An 18433-nucleotide genomic window follows, 5' to 3' on the forward strand; every position below is an offset into this window, starting at 1 on the left:
TTTGCTTGTGCCGCAGCCGTCCGAGCCCCTCCAGTGCCTCCGCCCACGCCAAGCCTGCAACACCGTACGACCAGCACACAACCCTCGTACGCCACGCCACACCTCCGTACGCCAGCACAGCATCCGTACCTGCAAAAGAACAAACCACAACAGCAAATACATACAAAAGAAAACAACAGCAAAAAGAGAATTTGTATTCAATTTCTATTTCTATTTTTTGAATATCTCTTATTTCTGTATCGACTATAAAGCCAAAGCCCCTGCTCATTGTAATTTTTTTACGCGCACAATCAATACATTTTTGAAATACAAAAACGCAAAAGAAATTGAAAGGTGAGACTCAGATTCTAGTTCTTTTTCGTTTTCCCATCCGTTCCTTTTTCTCCAGTTTTACATACTGCACATTTTGAACATAAGAATCGAAGAGGAAAAAGGGCGAAACCCTACCTTCGCATATGAGCCATCGAAGACCTCGTCTCCTTCGCTGAAATCGGAGTCGGAGATGGGATTTCGGGGCTTAAAACGATGAACTCCATGCTGGAGTGAACGAAAGAGCGAAAAGGGGGGTACTGAAGGATATCACTCGTCGTGGCAGTGATGAAAGGATGGCCGAACGGCGCAGAACCTTTAGGGTTCCCCCTCCCCCTGTTTTTCAGCTGAAATGTCTAGGGTTTTCAGGGGCTTCGCCTTCTTTTAATCTGCGATGCGAAACGGTGCCGTTTGAGGCATGGTTTGTAGCCTTAAAACGACACCGTATAGAGAACCCGGCCCGACCCATTCTCAGGTACCCTCAGGACCCGCGTGTTTTCGCGGTGAAAGGTTATTTTCAAGATTGGTCCCTTCCCTTCGTATCGTTGTTCGATTAGGCTTAGTTCAGATTTATTTCTTTTAAATTCGGCCCTTATAATTTGTATGCGTTTGCATTCTAGTCCGTGCACATGCGCTGCGTTTTGGGGTCTGGATTATTTCCAGGTTTGGCCCCTGTACATTCACCCCTGTTGCGCGCTAATCCTTCCTTTTCATTTTTTACAGTTTATTTTATTTAAACTATCCTCCTTATTTTTTTAATTTGACTTCAATTTGGCTTCTTTCTAGATTCATTTAAATTTTCTTTTTATTTTATTTGTGTTTATTTATTCGTATAAGTTACACCATATGTATCTTTTTATTTAATTATTTATCGCAATTTTGGTACACATATTTTCACATTTTTGCATACCCCTTTTTACAAATGTTTTTACATTCGCACTATTATATATGTATATATATACATATTTGATGACAAAATTAGCTTTATTTCATGTGTATTATTAATGTCACATTAGTTCATGCATATGTCTGTTTTTGAATTCTTCACATATTTATATATATTAGTTGTTCAAAAGGAAACTACATGTTTTATTTATTACTTAAATATCATACATGAACGTTGGTATATATATATATCTATATTATTCTATACATAACTAAACTCATATGTTTTTGTTATTTTAATATGTTTGATACACATGTTTTACATATCATTTAAATTATTTTTTTACTTATATATATTCTTTATTTCTTTTAAATCTAATTTTGATATTATATATATTTTTGGTTCGTTTCAAATGTTTTCCTATATTATTATCATCCTTTTTGTATAAACGTTGTTTATATTAAGCTTTTTATTTCATGAACATTATTTATTGTAGATGAACAAATCTTGTTTCAAATTATTTTTGTATAGTCACTAGTTTCATATTACATGATTAGTATTTCATATACATTCTTTTGAATATTTTTATGCGGTTAAACCCATATAATCTATTTACCTTAAAACTTTCTAACATGTATGCCATTGGTTTAAAATTTATGTTGACATCCACTACTATATTCATGTATAATATAAATAATCGATAAATTTCGGGTTTAAATCGTTTTGTATAGTTTTCTTTCCAAAATTCTTCATATAATACTATTTTTGAAATTCATTTATATGTTAAAGTTTATATGTTATTTACTCTATTTTTTTTATTTGTTTGATGATCTAACTCAAATTTTTATGCGTATATGCATATTCCTAGTTTCTATAAAATATTTCGAATTCTAGCATATGCTAGCTTTTATGATCTATTTATCTTATATGATGCTATGTACATTGTTGTGGCATATTATTGTATGTATTATCTTGCTTGTGATTGTTATATTATCATTTTCGTCATTGTATTATTATATCAATTATTCTCCATGCATGGTTGAAATTGAATTATATTTCCAAACTAGTTATGCTTATTCATTTAAGTTCTTGTAGTTGATGGTATTACCTTCATTTTTCCATTGTCGTATTTTTATGAATGCACATATTACCCCATTCATCGTTTTCCACTTGATTTTTGAAATGTGGTTTTATAAAACCAAAATTTCGTGATTAATTTCGTCTTATTTCAAATCGAATTAATACGTCTTAAGCTAGCTTTATAATCATTCATTCAAAAATTCTTCAAAACGAAGACGAGATTCGATGTTTGGCAATTCGCGGAATCGTGCCCTAACGTGTTGGGTTGCAATTTCGCGTTTGCTCAAAATAATCGAATATTACTTCAAAATTTTCACTCATGTCTTTTAAAGTTCTTCAAAATGAAGACGAGATTCGATATTTAGCAATTCGCGGAATTGTGCCATAACGTGTTGGGTTGCAATTTCGCGTTTGCTCAAAATAATCGAGTATCCCTTCAAAATTTCATTCATATTTTCTAAAAATTATTTAAAACGAAGGCAATATTCGGCGTTTGACAATTCGAGAATCATGCCCTATCGTGCTGGGTCGTGATTTCTCGTTTGCTCAAAACGATCGAACATTCCTTTATATTCTCATTCATGTTTATAAAAAAAACTTAAAAACGAAGACGATGTTCAATGTTTGGCGATTTGAGAATCGTGCCCTATCGTGCTGGGTTGCGCTTTTTCATTGGTTCGAAACAATTGAAGATCCCTTCAGAATTTCACTCACATTTTCTAAAATCTTTCAAAATGAAGGCGATGTTCGATGTTTGACGGTTTGAGAATCGAGCCCTATCGTGCTGGGTTGCACTTTTTCATTTGTCCAAAATAATCGAATATCTCCTCGGGATTTCACACGTATTTTATAAGGTTAGGCAATGGTCAATGCTTGGAAATTCGAGGAATCGTACCCTACTGTGCTGGGTTTCAATTTTTCGTTGGACTAAATGGTTGAGCATCCTTTTTTAATTCTCGAATTATAAACTTTTAGATGTCGAAACAAGAAGATTTTTTGGCAACCTACTCGGGTTATTCAAACATTATCAAAAAAGAACCACCTTTCAAAAACGTTTTTAATTTTAGATATAAGGACAGTATTTAATCGATTTGGTACCAATTTTGGGCGTAGTGAGGGTGCTAACCCTTCCTCATATGTAACCGACTCCCGGTCCCGTTTTCTAAAATTTTCGTGGACCATAATCGGTGTTTTAGTAAACTGAAACTGTTTTATTAAAATAACCAAATCCTCAAGTGATCCGATCACATCAAAACAAGAGATCGGTGGTGACTCTATATTTCATTTTCAAAAAGTCGATTCCCCTGTATTTTCATTAAATTTAAAATTTTAAAATTTTTGAAAAAAGGATGGTTTCGACATTCTTCTTGGTTTTTGTTTACGGTATAAGAAAAAATAAAAAGGGACTTACCTTGGTATTGACTTTTGAATCCTTGTTGGCTTCGCAATAATCGAAGTATAAGTGATGATTCTGTGGCTTAAGGGCAGCAAAACCTTCGAGTGCGTCTTCGAATAAGACAAACCATGCTTTCATATGGTGTGATTCACCGAAATATGGAAGCAAAAAGGCGGCGGGGCAAAGAACCATCTGATTCGGCCGCATGAGAGGAATAGGAAACTTAAGTTTTTGTTTTGATTTTTTTAAAAATGATTAGGGGTTCATTTTAGGGTTTCCTTTTGTTTGTATGGAGTATAGGGAGCGACGTTGTTTTGAGCCAATCTCAATGGCTTTGAAACGGCACCGTCTGGAAACCTCAAACCCGATGACCCGACCCGTGCAAAGTTGAGATCCGCGCACTTGGTCCTTGAGGGTTAATTGTGCGTTTAGTCCTCCCTTTCGCGTTGTTGTTTAATTGTACCTTATTTGCTTTACTTTATTTTTTAGAATTTATACATATAATTTACGCATGATGTCAATTAGGTCCACGCTTCAACGCAACGTTTTGAGACCTAGAATATTTCCAGCTTTGGTCCCTGTAATTCGCACATGTTGCGCGTTGGTCCCTATTTTAATTCCATTAGTTTACTTTATTTATAAATTATCCCTTTTATTTTAAATTTATTTTAATTAAGTTTTCTATCTATACAATGCGTTATTTTTAAGAGAATTCATTTAATATTTTTTTATGTGTTGAGATTACTTTAATAATTTTACTTTGTTAAAAAAATCATTATTTTAAAATCTTCATGTTATATTATTTTAACATTTTGTATAATATTCCATTTAAATATTTTTATATATATTTGTACATATATACTATTTTAATTGAGCTTTCCATTTGAAATACTTATTATTTTAAAGTTCATAATATTTTTATAGGTGTTGAGATACTTTAATAACTCTACTTTGTTTTTATAAAATCACCATTTTAAAATTCTTTTTATATCATATTATTTTAACATTTTATATAGTATTTCGTTTAAATGTTTATATGTAGATTAGTACATATATTTAATCCTAGACTCATATTTAATTCCATGTTACTTTTACATATAATTGCTTCTAAATTTATTTATATATGTATATGTTTTTTAAATCTATTGTGTGCATAATTTATTTCCTAAGATTATATTTTATTATGTATTTTTACTATCCTTTCATATTTTATATATTATTTAAATTCTCCTTCATTGTGTGTATATTGTCAATTTTTTATAAATATATTTTTTTAACATTTGGCATATTATTTGATTTAAATGTCTTCTTTTTGCAACATCAATTTTAAAAAAATTATAATATATTCTTTATTTTTTCTTATAAATTATTTCAAGTTCTAGCATATGTTATTTGCTCATCAATCCATCATTTTTAGAAATTGTTTTTGTATCGTATTAGTTTTATGTTGTTTGGTACCTCATGTGTTAATTGTTTTTATATTATTTCATGTATATTTGTTACAGCACATTTATTCGTTTTTATGTATTATTAAATCAATTGTTGTTTACCCATGCTTGTGAATTTGGTTATATTTTGGATTAATTATATTTAATTGTTTGTTTTGTTAGTTGGTTAAATAAGGTTATGTTATCTTCATTCACCAAGTATTGTATTTTACGCATGCATATTATCCCATGATTATTATTTTTCTTTTGGTTTACAAATGTTGCTTTATAATTTTCAACTCTTTGAAATCAATTATTCCATTTTATTTCAAATAAAATTAATGCGTTTTGAGCTAGTTTACAATGGTTTATTTTAAAAAAATTTAAAATAAGGCAAAGCTCAATGTTTAGAAATTCAAGGAATCGTGCCCTACTGTGCTGGGTTTCGGTTCTTCGTTGGACTAAATAATTGGGCATCCTTGGATAATTTTCAACGTATGAGCTTTTGGAAGTCAAAAATCAATTGTGTTTTCAAAGGTATAAAGGATCGTGTCCTATCGTGCTGGATGTGATGCTGTATACCTTTGAAATGAGAGAATTTTGACGACCAACTTGAACCACTCAAATGTTTTAAAAAGGAACCATATTTCAATTTTTTTTCTAAAATCTTAGACAAAAGGACAACACTTAATCAATCTGGTACCAATTTTCGAGCGTAGTAAGGGTGCAACCCTTCCTCATACGTAACCGACTCCCGAACCTATTTTTAAATTTACGTAGACCAAAATTGATTTAAATGGAATAAAATGTTTTATTAGGTAATCCAATCACACCTAAACAAAAAGATTGGTGGCGACTCCAAACTTTGTTTTAAAAGTCGATCCCCCTTTTTTTTCAAATAAAAAATGGTTTCGACATAAGGTATGTTTGTATTTATTTATATTTTCATTCATTCCTAATTTATTTTTAATTTTTATTGAAGTAAAAAAGCTATGTTATGTGCAAAAAATGGTTTATTATTATTATTTTATGTAATTTATTTGTTAAGTGTGTTTTTGGTTGATTAAATATATTTTTTATAAAATTTATTTGGCATGTTATATTCTGATTATTTTAATTTTATTTTCACTACAGGAAAATAGGGCTTTAGCGGCGTTTTTAGTGGCGTTTTATTAAAAAACGCCGCCAAAATTTTAAAATTCAGAGCAATAGCGGCGTTCCAAAAAAAACGTCGGTAAAAACAGAGCATTCGCGGCGTTTTTTACTAAAACGCCGCTAAAAATAGAGCATTAGTGGCGCTTTAGGTAAAACGCCGCTAAAAACCAGAGCATTAGCGGCGCTTTAGGTAAAACGCCGCTAAAAACCAGAGCATTAGCCGCGCTTTATGTAAAACGCCGCTAAAAACCAGAGCATTAGCGGCGCTTTAGGTAAAACGCCGCTAAAAACCCCATAACCCCTAAACCTCAAAAAGAATCATAAACACTAATCTCTAACCTCTAAAACAAAAATTATTAAAATTTATGATTATACAATATATTGAATATTTTCTTATATAATCATAAAAGAGATAGTATTGAATTTAAAATATTAAATTAATTATCATTATATTTTAAGGATTATGGTTTAAGCAGGTTCAATTATGATCGTTAACTATGGTTTAAGGTTTAGGAGTTAACTAATATTTGAAGGTTTATGATGAATTCGGGGTTTATGGATTATGATTTAGGGTTTAAAGGTTAGGGTTAAAGTTTAGAGTGGGACAATTATTATTATCTTCTTAAGAGATAATTTCCTTTCCAGATTCTTACTTGGGATGCTATATATTAAGAAAGGGTGATTTTGAATGTGGAATTAACATTTGTTGAACTATGTATAAACTCCAAGCTTATATAACATAGAAATATCTTACAGAGTGGACATTATAACTAGAGTGTTCCAATAGAGAATTAATTGTTTTATTAAAGTTATGTAACTTTGTATAAATAATAATGCTATTGTGTATTTTTAATTATCTATTTTTTTGTTTAAATATATTTAGATTAAATAGAATGTCTGAAATAAAATATGTTAAAAATTAAGTTTAGGTTAAGGGTTTAAGGAAATGATACTATTAGCTAGATATTAACTGAAGAACATAATTTGGATTTTACTAAGATTCATGTTATTTTGTATATACGCACTCATAATATTATTTAATATAAGAATATAAACATATATATATATGTGTTTTAATTTGTACTACATTAACATTGGCCACACGAATTTCCAAAAATATGTTTATTATGGTTTAGGGTTAACAGTTTTTTAGAGTATATATACTTTATAGTTTGGGCTTATGGTCCAGGAGTTATGGTTGGTTTAGGGGTTTAAAGTTTGGGGTGAGGGGTTTTTTGTTTGTGGACTAAGGTTTAGGGTTTAGAGTATCAGGTTTAGGGTTTCAAATTTAGAGTATAATTTTGGATTTTAATTTAGAAGATAAATGTATATAAGATAAAGATATATAAAATATTATTTTAAAAAATATATAAATATATATATGGAAAGTGGTTTAGTGTGCAATTGTGTACATGAACTGTAATTTGATCTAAATCTTGTAAAATATTAATTTACACGTTATTGATATAATAAACAGCATCATGTTTTTATTTAATTAATTAATTTATATGCATACATAATATGTATTTTAAAATGTGTATTAAATCAAAATTAAAGTTTCAACTATAGTTAGGGTTTTAGGGTTTATATATATTTTAAAAGAAATTCTAAATATATAGTTTTAAATTTTGATCAATTTCTATAAAATATTCAGGTATTAGCGGCGTTTATACATAAAACGCCGCAAAAGATAGAAAATAGCGGCGTTTTTTTAGAAAACGCCACAAAATTTCATTATACATTACAGTAAAACGGCGTCGTTTCCTCTGAATAGTAGTGGCTTTAGCGGCGTTTCTATAATAAACGCCACAACGCGTATTAGAACGGCGTCGTTTTATTGTGTATATAAAATAGGTATTAGTGGCGCTTTGCTGAAAACGCCGTAAAAGGTCTTATTAGCGGCGCGTTGCTAAAAACGCCACAAATTTTGCTTATTTGAAACAGCATCGTTTTTTCTCTCTTGAGGTTTATGCCCTTTACCCGAAATCGGTTTCATTTTTTTGCTAAGTCTTTTTCCCCCATCTCGTCTTCCTTCCCCAAATCCCTAAAACAAAACCTCTTTTTTTTCCCCAAATCATCCCCTAATTCCCCAAACCCGAAATCCCTAACATTTTCCCCAAGTCCTCTTTTTTTCCCTTAATCTGTTCCCCTCATTCCTGAAATCCCTTACTTGTTTTCCCTTTCCTGTCGTCGACGGTCAGATGGTTCATGGGTTTTAAATGGTTAGTTTTTTAGTCCCATTTAGATTAATGTGTAGTTACTGTATTAGTTGGCTTTTATTTTTTTGGGATTTTAGATTAATGATGTTGATACTGATGTTGATGTTGATCTCGATGATTATACCCTTGTTTTAAGTAAACCCAATACCGGGTCTGGTGTTTCTGGTGCTGTTTTGAACTGAACCACCACAATTATTGGTGCTAGAATCATGGCTTTACCTGCTACTATGAAGGTTCTGGGGCTTATTTTAGGGATTCTCGATCAGTGGTTAGGACTGGTTCGGTTCGTAATGTCTGGGTGATGTTATGTCTGGTTCGGTTCGTCATATTGGGGTTCTCGATCAGTGGTTAGGACTAGTTTTGGGGATCATAGGAAGTTATTGGTTTTGGTTGTTATGGTTGTTTTTCTTGCTCCACTTTGCGTGTTAGATAGGATTGATTCATTGAGCATGACTTTGGCTGCTTCGATAGCTCTCGCTGTTGTTTTAATTGTGGTTTGCTTTGCTGTTGCATTCATTAAGCTTATTGAAGGGAAGATAGAGGCTCCAAGGAGGAGCCTAGATTTTGGATCGAAAATGGCAATTTTGGATTTACTAGTAGTTATCCCTATTATAACTAATGCATATGTTTGCCATTTCAATGTTCAACCTATATACAATGAGCTCGAAGGTGATATTTTGACCAATTTTGATAGGAATCTGGGAATTTGTTTTAGCACTGCTTTGAATTATATTTGGTCTTCATTTGGTTCTGGTTTTCCCTGTTATTCACTTTTCTCTATGGCAAACTGTGGATAACTTGGTGTTTGAGGGATCAGCTCCTCTCACGGAGAGTAAAAAATGGTCTTTGGCATTAACAGTAATATTGTTAGTGCTTATATATATTTGATCTACTATGTTCCCAAATATATGGACAGCTTTCAAATTTACTGGAGCAACAACAGCTTACTGTCTTTTAATATGTATACAATGTAACTTACTGTCTTTTAATGGTATTGAGCTTGGTCCTATTTCTCCTGTTAATGTTATACCATATTGCTGGCTGTTTTTTTTAATCATTTTATTTGTTTATTCCCACCTGTTATTATGCAATATAATTAATATTATACCAATCATTAAATGTTTTTTTATTTTTAGAACTCATTTGATTGTTTTGTCGACTAGAAACAGACTTTTGTTCTTCAAATGCAATGAGTAGGGAAGTCTCTCGAAATTATTAGAGATCAATCCCAAGCATCTCTAAATAAACCCTCAAGAAAACATTTCCATTTCAATCAAGGTAACATTTTTTTCCTAACATTTATGTTTCTTTCAACATGTTTTTCCTTTTATGTTTTCAATGTTTAATTAACATTTAATTACATTCCTAAAGTTTTAATGTTTTTCCTAACATTTAATTAACATTTTAATTACATTCCTAAATTTTTAAGCTTATTTCATCCACTCTTTTTTGTGTTTTGTCTTGATTTGGCTTCCTTCGTTAAGTTTTCTGTAGAAGCTTACTTATCTTTTATTTTCAAGAAACAGATTTAGGTAATGGAAGATGTATGCCTGTGTGTTTGTGTCTCTATATATGTATGTATTTGGTACTAGATGAAAGCTTTATTCCAGTTTTGAAATATAGACCAAGTTTTGCATACATTGATCAATTTCTGGCTCTTTTCCTTTGAATACATGGTTCTCTTGATACTAAATACTCAGGTACTTTCTGCATATTCTGTGATTCTTATTAGATAAGTTATATATCAACAGTTATGTTAGTTTCCATCAAGGCCTCTGTAAATATAAATTTGGTATTCTGGTTAGGAGAAGTTAATGTTTATAAGTTTTGTGGAGTATGATTCTGCACATGCAAAGTTGGTTTGTTTCAATCTGTGCATTTTCATGTTTACATAATAATGGTGATCCATTTTGGTTATTTAGATGTTATTTTGGTCTGTTTTCATGCTTCTATCCAACTTATGTGTTTAGTGTGGACTTAGATTGATTTAAGAGTTTATTGCTGTCTTGTTGCTCACGTTTTATATAATAAAATTGTTATATTTTGGTTATTTAGATGTTCTTTTGGTCTGTTTTTCATGTTTCTATTCAACTTATGTGTTTAGTGTGGACTTAGATTGATTTAAGAGTTTATTGCTGTCTTGTTGCTTACGTTTTATATTGTTGAATTCCTCTATTCATTTTCTTTCAGTTATGTGAAGAAATTGGCTGTGCTTTGACTGCTTTCTTATCCATTTATTTATTATTTTTTATTGTTTGAATTGGAATTGTCCTGGGGTAGTTCTGCATTTATTTGCCTGGTACTGAATGTTAAAAACTGCATTTACTGTTCTGCGTCCTGGAAAGGGACCTTTTCAGTTTTGAGCTTACTGGGCTGTTGTTTGGTTTTTCAATCTCTGCAGTAAAACCAGGTTTATATGAATTTACAGTTTTATTGACATTATGTTCTATTTCACCATTCTTGAAATTATGTGAAGATTCTTTCTAATTTTCTCCTCGGCTGTCTCTAGAGTCTAGCCTAATATTGATTTTTCCTTTTCATGAATTTTGAATCAAATAAAAGAATTTTAGCATGCAAGAAAAAGACACTTTACTTGCTTGCGAGAGTAATTTTTCATGTTCTTTTGGGAACCTACACATTGGGTTGTTAACCTGTTCATGTCTAGTTCTGTGTCAATCATTTTATCCTCACTTGTTTCCTGTTGGATTCTTTTTAGTTTCATACCCTCCATACTACCAAAAAGGAAGTGCTCTGTGAGACAAAGTCAAAAGTTCTAAGATATTTTTTTCATTATATTGTTTTTGTTCACCAAACCTAGAACTTAATAAAATGATGGTTGTGAAATTTTATAAATAATGTTCCTGAAATGTTGGTAATAAACCAAAAAAGAAGAGAATTGCCTGCCATGCTGAAAATTCTTGATGAGAGTTAAGAGAACAAGAGGTGGCTGTTGTCCTTAAACGAAATTGTTAGTATTGAAGTTTTTTCTTATGCTTTCTGTCTTTAGAATATTGATATTATTTCCTATGATGCTCTGATTCATGTGTGAGTGGGAATGAGCATGCTAGTATTTGCTTGTACTTATTCTGAAACCTGTTTTCAGATGTAGGATAATTTATTCGATTTGGGCACTTTAGGAAAGTCAAGGTTTGAAGAAACAGCTGACTGGATTTGCTAATTGTGTTATGTGCCTTGTATTTACAATTTTTTGGCAGAGGTGGAAGTCATTTGTATGCTCATAAAAGATTTTGTATTTTTTGCAAAAATGGTTTGAAAAGATGTGCAGTTTTGCCAGATTTTGCTGAGGGGTACAGCTTCATTTACTACTTCCTGCTCCTCCTGCAAGTATTGGTTCAACTGAAGCTGCCATTTAATCTTCGAATTAAAATTTGGTACTGATATAGATAAAGTTTTATATTTTCTTAAACTGAAATATATTTGGTGCTACTCTTATAATCTTACATCTGTTCTACGTACTATCGAGCACCTGAAATAATATTTGGTGCAACTAAATACACCACAGCCATTGACATTTGTTCTAGGTACGTACAGGCCGTTTAGTTGCTAATTTTTTTCCTTATTTCTATGCATTTTCACTTTAAATTACTTAACAAATATTACTTTTTGGACTCCAGCCTCTGTTTGCTGGTGATAGTGGAGTAGACCAGGTACGTTTTATTAAGGTACGTTTTAAATATTTTAAAGATTCAAAGTATATAGGCTGGAAACCTGACCTTATAGTATTACTTATTTGAAGTATGAATAAGTATGAATTAATTTTATTATCATATATGTAGCTTGCTTGTCCATTATAATTACAACAATAGCTGACCTTCTCTCCAACCTTATTTTAAATATTTTAAAGATTCAAAGTATATAGGCTGGAAACCTAACGGGTTGCCTTATATCGAGCTGCAAGATATAATAGATCCTCCCTAGGTGTAACAACGCCACGTATGATGAATCTTAAAAAATTCAAATGTTTCAATTTAATATGTCCCATCTAATATACAAATATTTAATAAAATATTTTATATAGTTTTTAACTTAAATTTAAATTATTATTGAAATATTCTCGTCCGTTTTATCACAAATATTATTCTCCGTTTATTACAAATATTATCGTCCGTTTTACCATTTAAGTTAAACTTTTATTCAAACTAAATCATAGCTTTTAAGCTAAATACGGATGTCCACGCAGTGCTTTAATATGTACTTAAGAAAAGATGACTTGTAAAACATAAATTAAATTAAGTGTGGACTATTTTAACTGCACATGTGATTTGTCAAATAAAAACGAACGACATGTATATTATTTAATTAAAATAATTTTTATAAATATTATTTAATTAAATATTATTTAATCTCGCTACTTACCTGTAGATACTTGATATTTGATATGTATTATCCATGTGATTTTCCACATCGTGAAATAAAAAACTTACATAATACATAAATATATTTGATATCATAATTTACATAACTTATATAACATATATAACTTACATAACTTATACAACCTACATAACTTATATAACTTATATAACTTAGATAAATATATAACTTACATAACTTATATAACTTAGATAAATATATAATTTACATAAATATATATCATATCATAAATTACATAACTTACATAATACTTAAATATATATCATATCATACATAACTAGTTTACAAAATTTACTTAACTTACATAATACATAAATCTATATTCGAAAATCCTGCAACTTGCCTAAATTAGTTTATACCCATTAGAGACTTGATATTTAGTATAATGATATGATTTAAATCAATTGAGAACATTTAAGTAACTGTAATATGTTGTCAACTTTAGATTTCAAGAACTACAAAATGGATAGGAGTTGGATGAAATTGTCAAGGGTAAGCAATACCTATCAAAATGGAGTACAAACTTTTCTAAATTTTGCATTTCAAAATGCAAGCCAAGAGAATATGATTCTTTGCCCGTGTAAGAAGTGTGGCAACATCTATTGGCATTTTCGTGAAGTTGTCTACGAACATCTAATTGTTGATGGCTTTATTCGGGGGTATAAAAAATGGATTTTCCATGGAGAGTGTACATCTAGTGGAACTTCTTCAACGATTAATCCGACTTATCCTGATACTGATTACCATCAGTATGTTAGACAATATGACATGGAAGATATGTTGCGGGATGCATTTAATATGCGTAGTCATGGTGAGCAATCGTTTCCACCTGACTTTATTATATCTGAGGATTGTAATATTGGTGGAAATATTTTTTGCGAAACGGGAACAAGTACACCTAATGAGGAGCCAAATGAAGAAGCGGCTAAGTTCTACAATTTACTTAATAAAATGAATGAAGAACTTTACAAGGGATCAAAATATTCGAAATTGTCCTTCTGCATTCGTCTATTTCATTTAAAATGTTTGGGAGGGTGGACCGGAAACTCTTTTACAATGCTGCTAGAGTTTCTAAGAGAGATGTTTCCGTTTGCAAAAATTCCCCAGTCTTGTCAAGACATGAAGAGACTAATACAAGATTTGGGCCTTGGGTATGATAAAATTCATAGTTGCCCAAATGACTGCATGTTGTACTGGGGTGATAAAAAAAACCAACAATCTTGTCATGTTTGCGGTAAGTCTCGTTGGATGAATAGTAATACAGAAGATGTGAATACGGATGAAGGTGGGGCACAGTTAAGAAAGAAGCCAGTCAAGGTCTTGCGATATTTTCCCCTGATACCAAGACTTCAAAGGCTTTTCATGTCCTCAAAGACAGCCGAATCTATGACGTGGCATAATGATCAACGGACCGATGATGGATTATTAAGACATCCTGCGGATTCTTTAGCTTGGAAATCATTTGACATTAAATTTCCAAGCTTTGCAAGCGATCCTCGGAATGTGAGGCTTGGGCTAGCAACTAATGGCTTTAATCCATTTAAAATCATGAGTACTTCGTACAGTACTTGGCCTGTAGTGCTTGTTCCTTACAATTTGCCTCCATGGATTTGCATGAAGCAATCTTCATTTGTTTTATCAATGATTATCCTTGGAGAGAAAGGTCCAGGAAATGATATTGACATCTATTTGCAGCCACTTATTGAAGAGTTAAAACAATTATGGTTGGGTGTTGAGACATATGATGTATTGAGAAAGGAGAAATTTAATTTACGTGCAGCTTTATTGTGGACAATTAATGATTTCCCGGCTTATGCTAATTTATCGGGTTGGAGTACTAAAGGACGTTATGCCTGTCCTTGTCGTGCTGCGCAAACTTGTTCGAAGTGGTTGTATAATGGGAAGAAGTTCTCTTACATGGGCCATCGTCGATGGTTAGATGAAAATCATAAATTTAGATTTCAGAGGACTCTATTTGACGGTACTGAAGAGTACAGAGGAGCTCCTGAGCAGACCGTTGGATCTGAAATCTTGTTTATGTTAAAAGATATCAACTTTAGTTACGGGAAGATGAATCAACCACCTATCACGCAAACGAGGAGAAGATCGAGGGATGAATCTGATGATGAATCTAACGAAGAGGGTGATCCTAATGAGGCGGAGTTGTGGAAGAAAAGGAGTATTTTTTTTGAGTTGCCTTATTGGCAGCACAACATTTTACGCCACAATCTTGATGTCATGCATATTGAGAAGAATGTCTGCGAGAACATAATTGAGACAATTTTAAATGTCGATGGAAAATCAAAAGACAATCTTCAGAGCCGACTTGATTTAGTTGACATGAGAATCCGGCGTGATCTTCATCCTCAAGTACTTCCGAATGGGAAATATCGGTTGCCGCCTTCTATTTTTCAATGTCAAAGAAAGAGAAAGAAGTTTTCTGCATGGTGTTGAAGGATATAAAGGTCCCAGATGCGTATGCGTCAAATATATCTCGATGTGTGAGTTTCAAAGATAGAAGATTATATTCATTAAAATCACATGATTACCACATCTTGATGCAAGATTTACTCCCAATTGCTTTACGGTGCTGTATGTCAAAAAATGTAACGTCCTGTATAATTGAACTATCCAATATAATGAAAGCTATCTGTGGCAAAGTTTTGAATGTCGAAGAACTTGAGAAAGTACAAGATCGAGCGGCTCTGACTTTATGCAATTTAGAGAAGATCTTTCCACCTTCTTTCTTCACTATTATGGTGCACTTGGTAATCTATCTCCCTCACGAAGCAATCCTTGGTGGACCAGTTTTTTATCGATGGATGTATCCTATAGAAAGGTGCTAATTTATTTCTCAAGTATTCATTCATTCACCTCTATACATTTAGTTACAGCTTTTGATAAATATTGTATATCGTGTTTAGGTTCCTAAGCAAATTGAAGTCATATTGTCGTAATAAGCGTTATCCAGAAGGATCAATTGCTGAAGGCTACTTGGCAGAAGAGTGCATGACCTTCTGTTCTAGATATTTAGAAGATGCTGAAACACGATTGAATAGACCAAGTAGAAATGCTGGGCTCAATGATAATGACTTGGCCGAAACTTATTTATTTCAAAGTTATGGAGAACCAATCGGCAAAGTTGAAATTGTAGAATTAGATGATATATCGTGGATACAGGCACATCGATATGTACTTTTTAACCACGATTCAATTGAACCGTTGCGCAAGTAAGTTATAAAATTGTCTTACATATTCGTCGTTTTGATTTGTTTATCTTCTAACCAATTAAACTTGTTTTTAATATAGTGAGTACAAACAAATTTTGAGATCTCGTGCACGCTCTCGAAGATTACAACATCGAGAGATTAATAAGTTATTCATAGAATCTTTTCATGAATGGTTAAGTCAAACGGTATGTAACTAAAGTTAATAAGTTACATATAATCGCGAAATTTAGTTAATCAAATAAGAATGTTTTTACATAATACATTTTAATTATTTAATTACTTTCGATTCAATAGGTTTGGAGTGGGAAGGACGTCAATGACGAAGTTAAATGGCTTTCCCAAGGTCCGAACAGAGTAATAAAAGATATAGTGCCTTCCTCATCAATGGATACAGATTTCATACAAAGTATCGCGAGAGAATGAGGAGAACTCAAATTGTGGAGTTGTTGTTAATTCTTCAATTACAAGTTATGCTAGTGCTAGGGATAGTAATCCGGTTGAGGTTAATGTGGAGTATTACGGACTTCTTACCGACATTATTGAGTTGGATTACTATGGCAGATGGAAAGTTATCTTATTTCGGTGTGATTGGGCAAATGTTAATACTGCTCGAGGAATTAAAAAGATCAATTTGGGTTTACAATGGTGAATTTCTCTCGCTTCATTCACACTGGACAACAATTGATGGACGAGCCATATGTATTTTCCTCTCAAGTGAAACAAGTTTTTTATTCGAAAGATCCAACTGATGAGGGTTGGTATGTTGTACTCCGGAACACCCCTAGAGACTTGTTTGACATGGGTAATGGAAGTAGAGATGACATCGTCGAAAGATCAGAAACATTACCTTTCCAGAACAAAACTTAGATGAAAATATCCCTAGTACTAATACACAACATCAATGGGTTCGACATGATGTGGATGAAGATATTTACGAATAATGATGTAGTAAGATTTTACAATTTTTTAATTATATGTAATATTATAATTTTAATCTTTGTCATGTTATATAATTTAACTATTTTATATGTACTACTATTGTTGTAATTTGTTACTAAAACTTTAATTATTTTATGTGTATTGCAGGAAAAATGCGTAGAAGAAGAGTACGAGATTTAAGTATTGTCCAGAATACTCCAAATTCGGAAGAAAGAAATAGTGAACAGCAGACAGTTGTTGGATCTTCGAATGTGCCGGAGACACTTGATGAGCCTGAAGAATTTCAAAGTAATATTATGTTCATTTTACATGTGTTGACTTTTATTATTGAATTATTTGTCAATTTTACTACAATAATAGTATATCATTTTTCAGCTGAAAGTGGTGGGACGCGCAGAGTTCGAGGACGTACGCTACTTAGAGATTTATACGACTTAGATCCTGTTGAGCGTGTTAAAGTAAGTAGAAATACTCATGGTCAGCCTATTGGATCTGAAGCTCGACTTTTAGCAGGCTATTTGGGCATTTTAGCACGAAATGCAAATATGTTGCCCATCAACTACGAATCATGGCATCACATGCCTGATAGCAACAAAAATCAGGCTCTCGCTAATATTAAGGTAACAAAATGTGAATGCAATTTATAATACTTTGGTTTAAGTTTCATTTATATTTATATTCTAAACTTATGTTTTTTAGGAGAGATTTGCTTTAGAAGTCTCCGATGATTATATCAAGAAGGCATTAGGTAAAAGATGGAGAGACAATAAAAGCACTTTAAAGAAACAATTTTAAGAAGACATAAGCCTCGAGGAAAAACTGAGAAATGTTCCGCCAGGAATGCTGAGGTATCAATGGGAAGATGCGGTTAGATTTTGGAATTCAAAGAAAGGTGAGGTATTGCGTATTTCCAAACTCTTATATAGTGTTTACTATATACGTAATAATAATTTTATTATGTAGGACCGTGAACGAGTTGGAACAAGCAGCAGGCAAAAACAAAATTCACGCACACGGCAGGGTCGAGAAGTTTTGCTTCTGTAGCTGAGGCCGAGGTATTATGAATTTATTAATTCTTTCAAATATTAATAACTTCTATTATTAAATAATATTCTTACTACTATATTGTAGGAAGTCAAATCCGGACAAAAAGTTGGACCCTTCAGCTTTTTGAGATTACGCATAAGAAGAAGATGGATTCATATGACATCCGAAGCTGGAGAAATTAGGTATATTCACTTAATATTTGATTTTCTAATATTTATAATCTTTTTAATTGTTTAATTCATTCTCATTAGTAGTTTTAAATGTTAAGTTATGTTGCTTTTTTTTATATATTTTCTAATCTTTATATTTTAGGAAAAAGAAAACGGAATAATTAGATTGCTTCGAATATC

General features: G+C 31.9%; 1 pseudogene; it reads left to right on the forward strand.

Moving 5' to 3' along the window:
• Positions 1 to 8763: 8763 nt before the first annotated feature.
• LOC121210998 (amino acid transporter AVT6E-like) lies at positions 8764 to 10690 on the forward strand (annotated as a pseudogene).
• The last annotated feature ends 7743 nt before the right edge of the window (positions 10691 to 18433 follow it).

This window comes from Gossypium hirsutum, chromosome A01, assembly GCF_007990345.1.
Source record: "Gossypium hirsutum isolate 1008001.06 chromosome A01, Gossypium_hirsutum_v2.1, whole genome shotgun sequence".
NCBI lineage: Eukaryota > Viridiplantae > Streptophyta > Magnoliopsida > Malvales > Malvaceae > Gossypium > Gossypium hirsutum.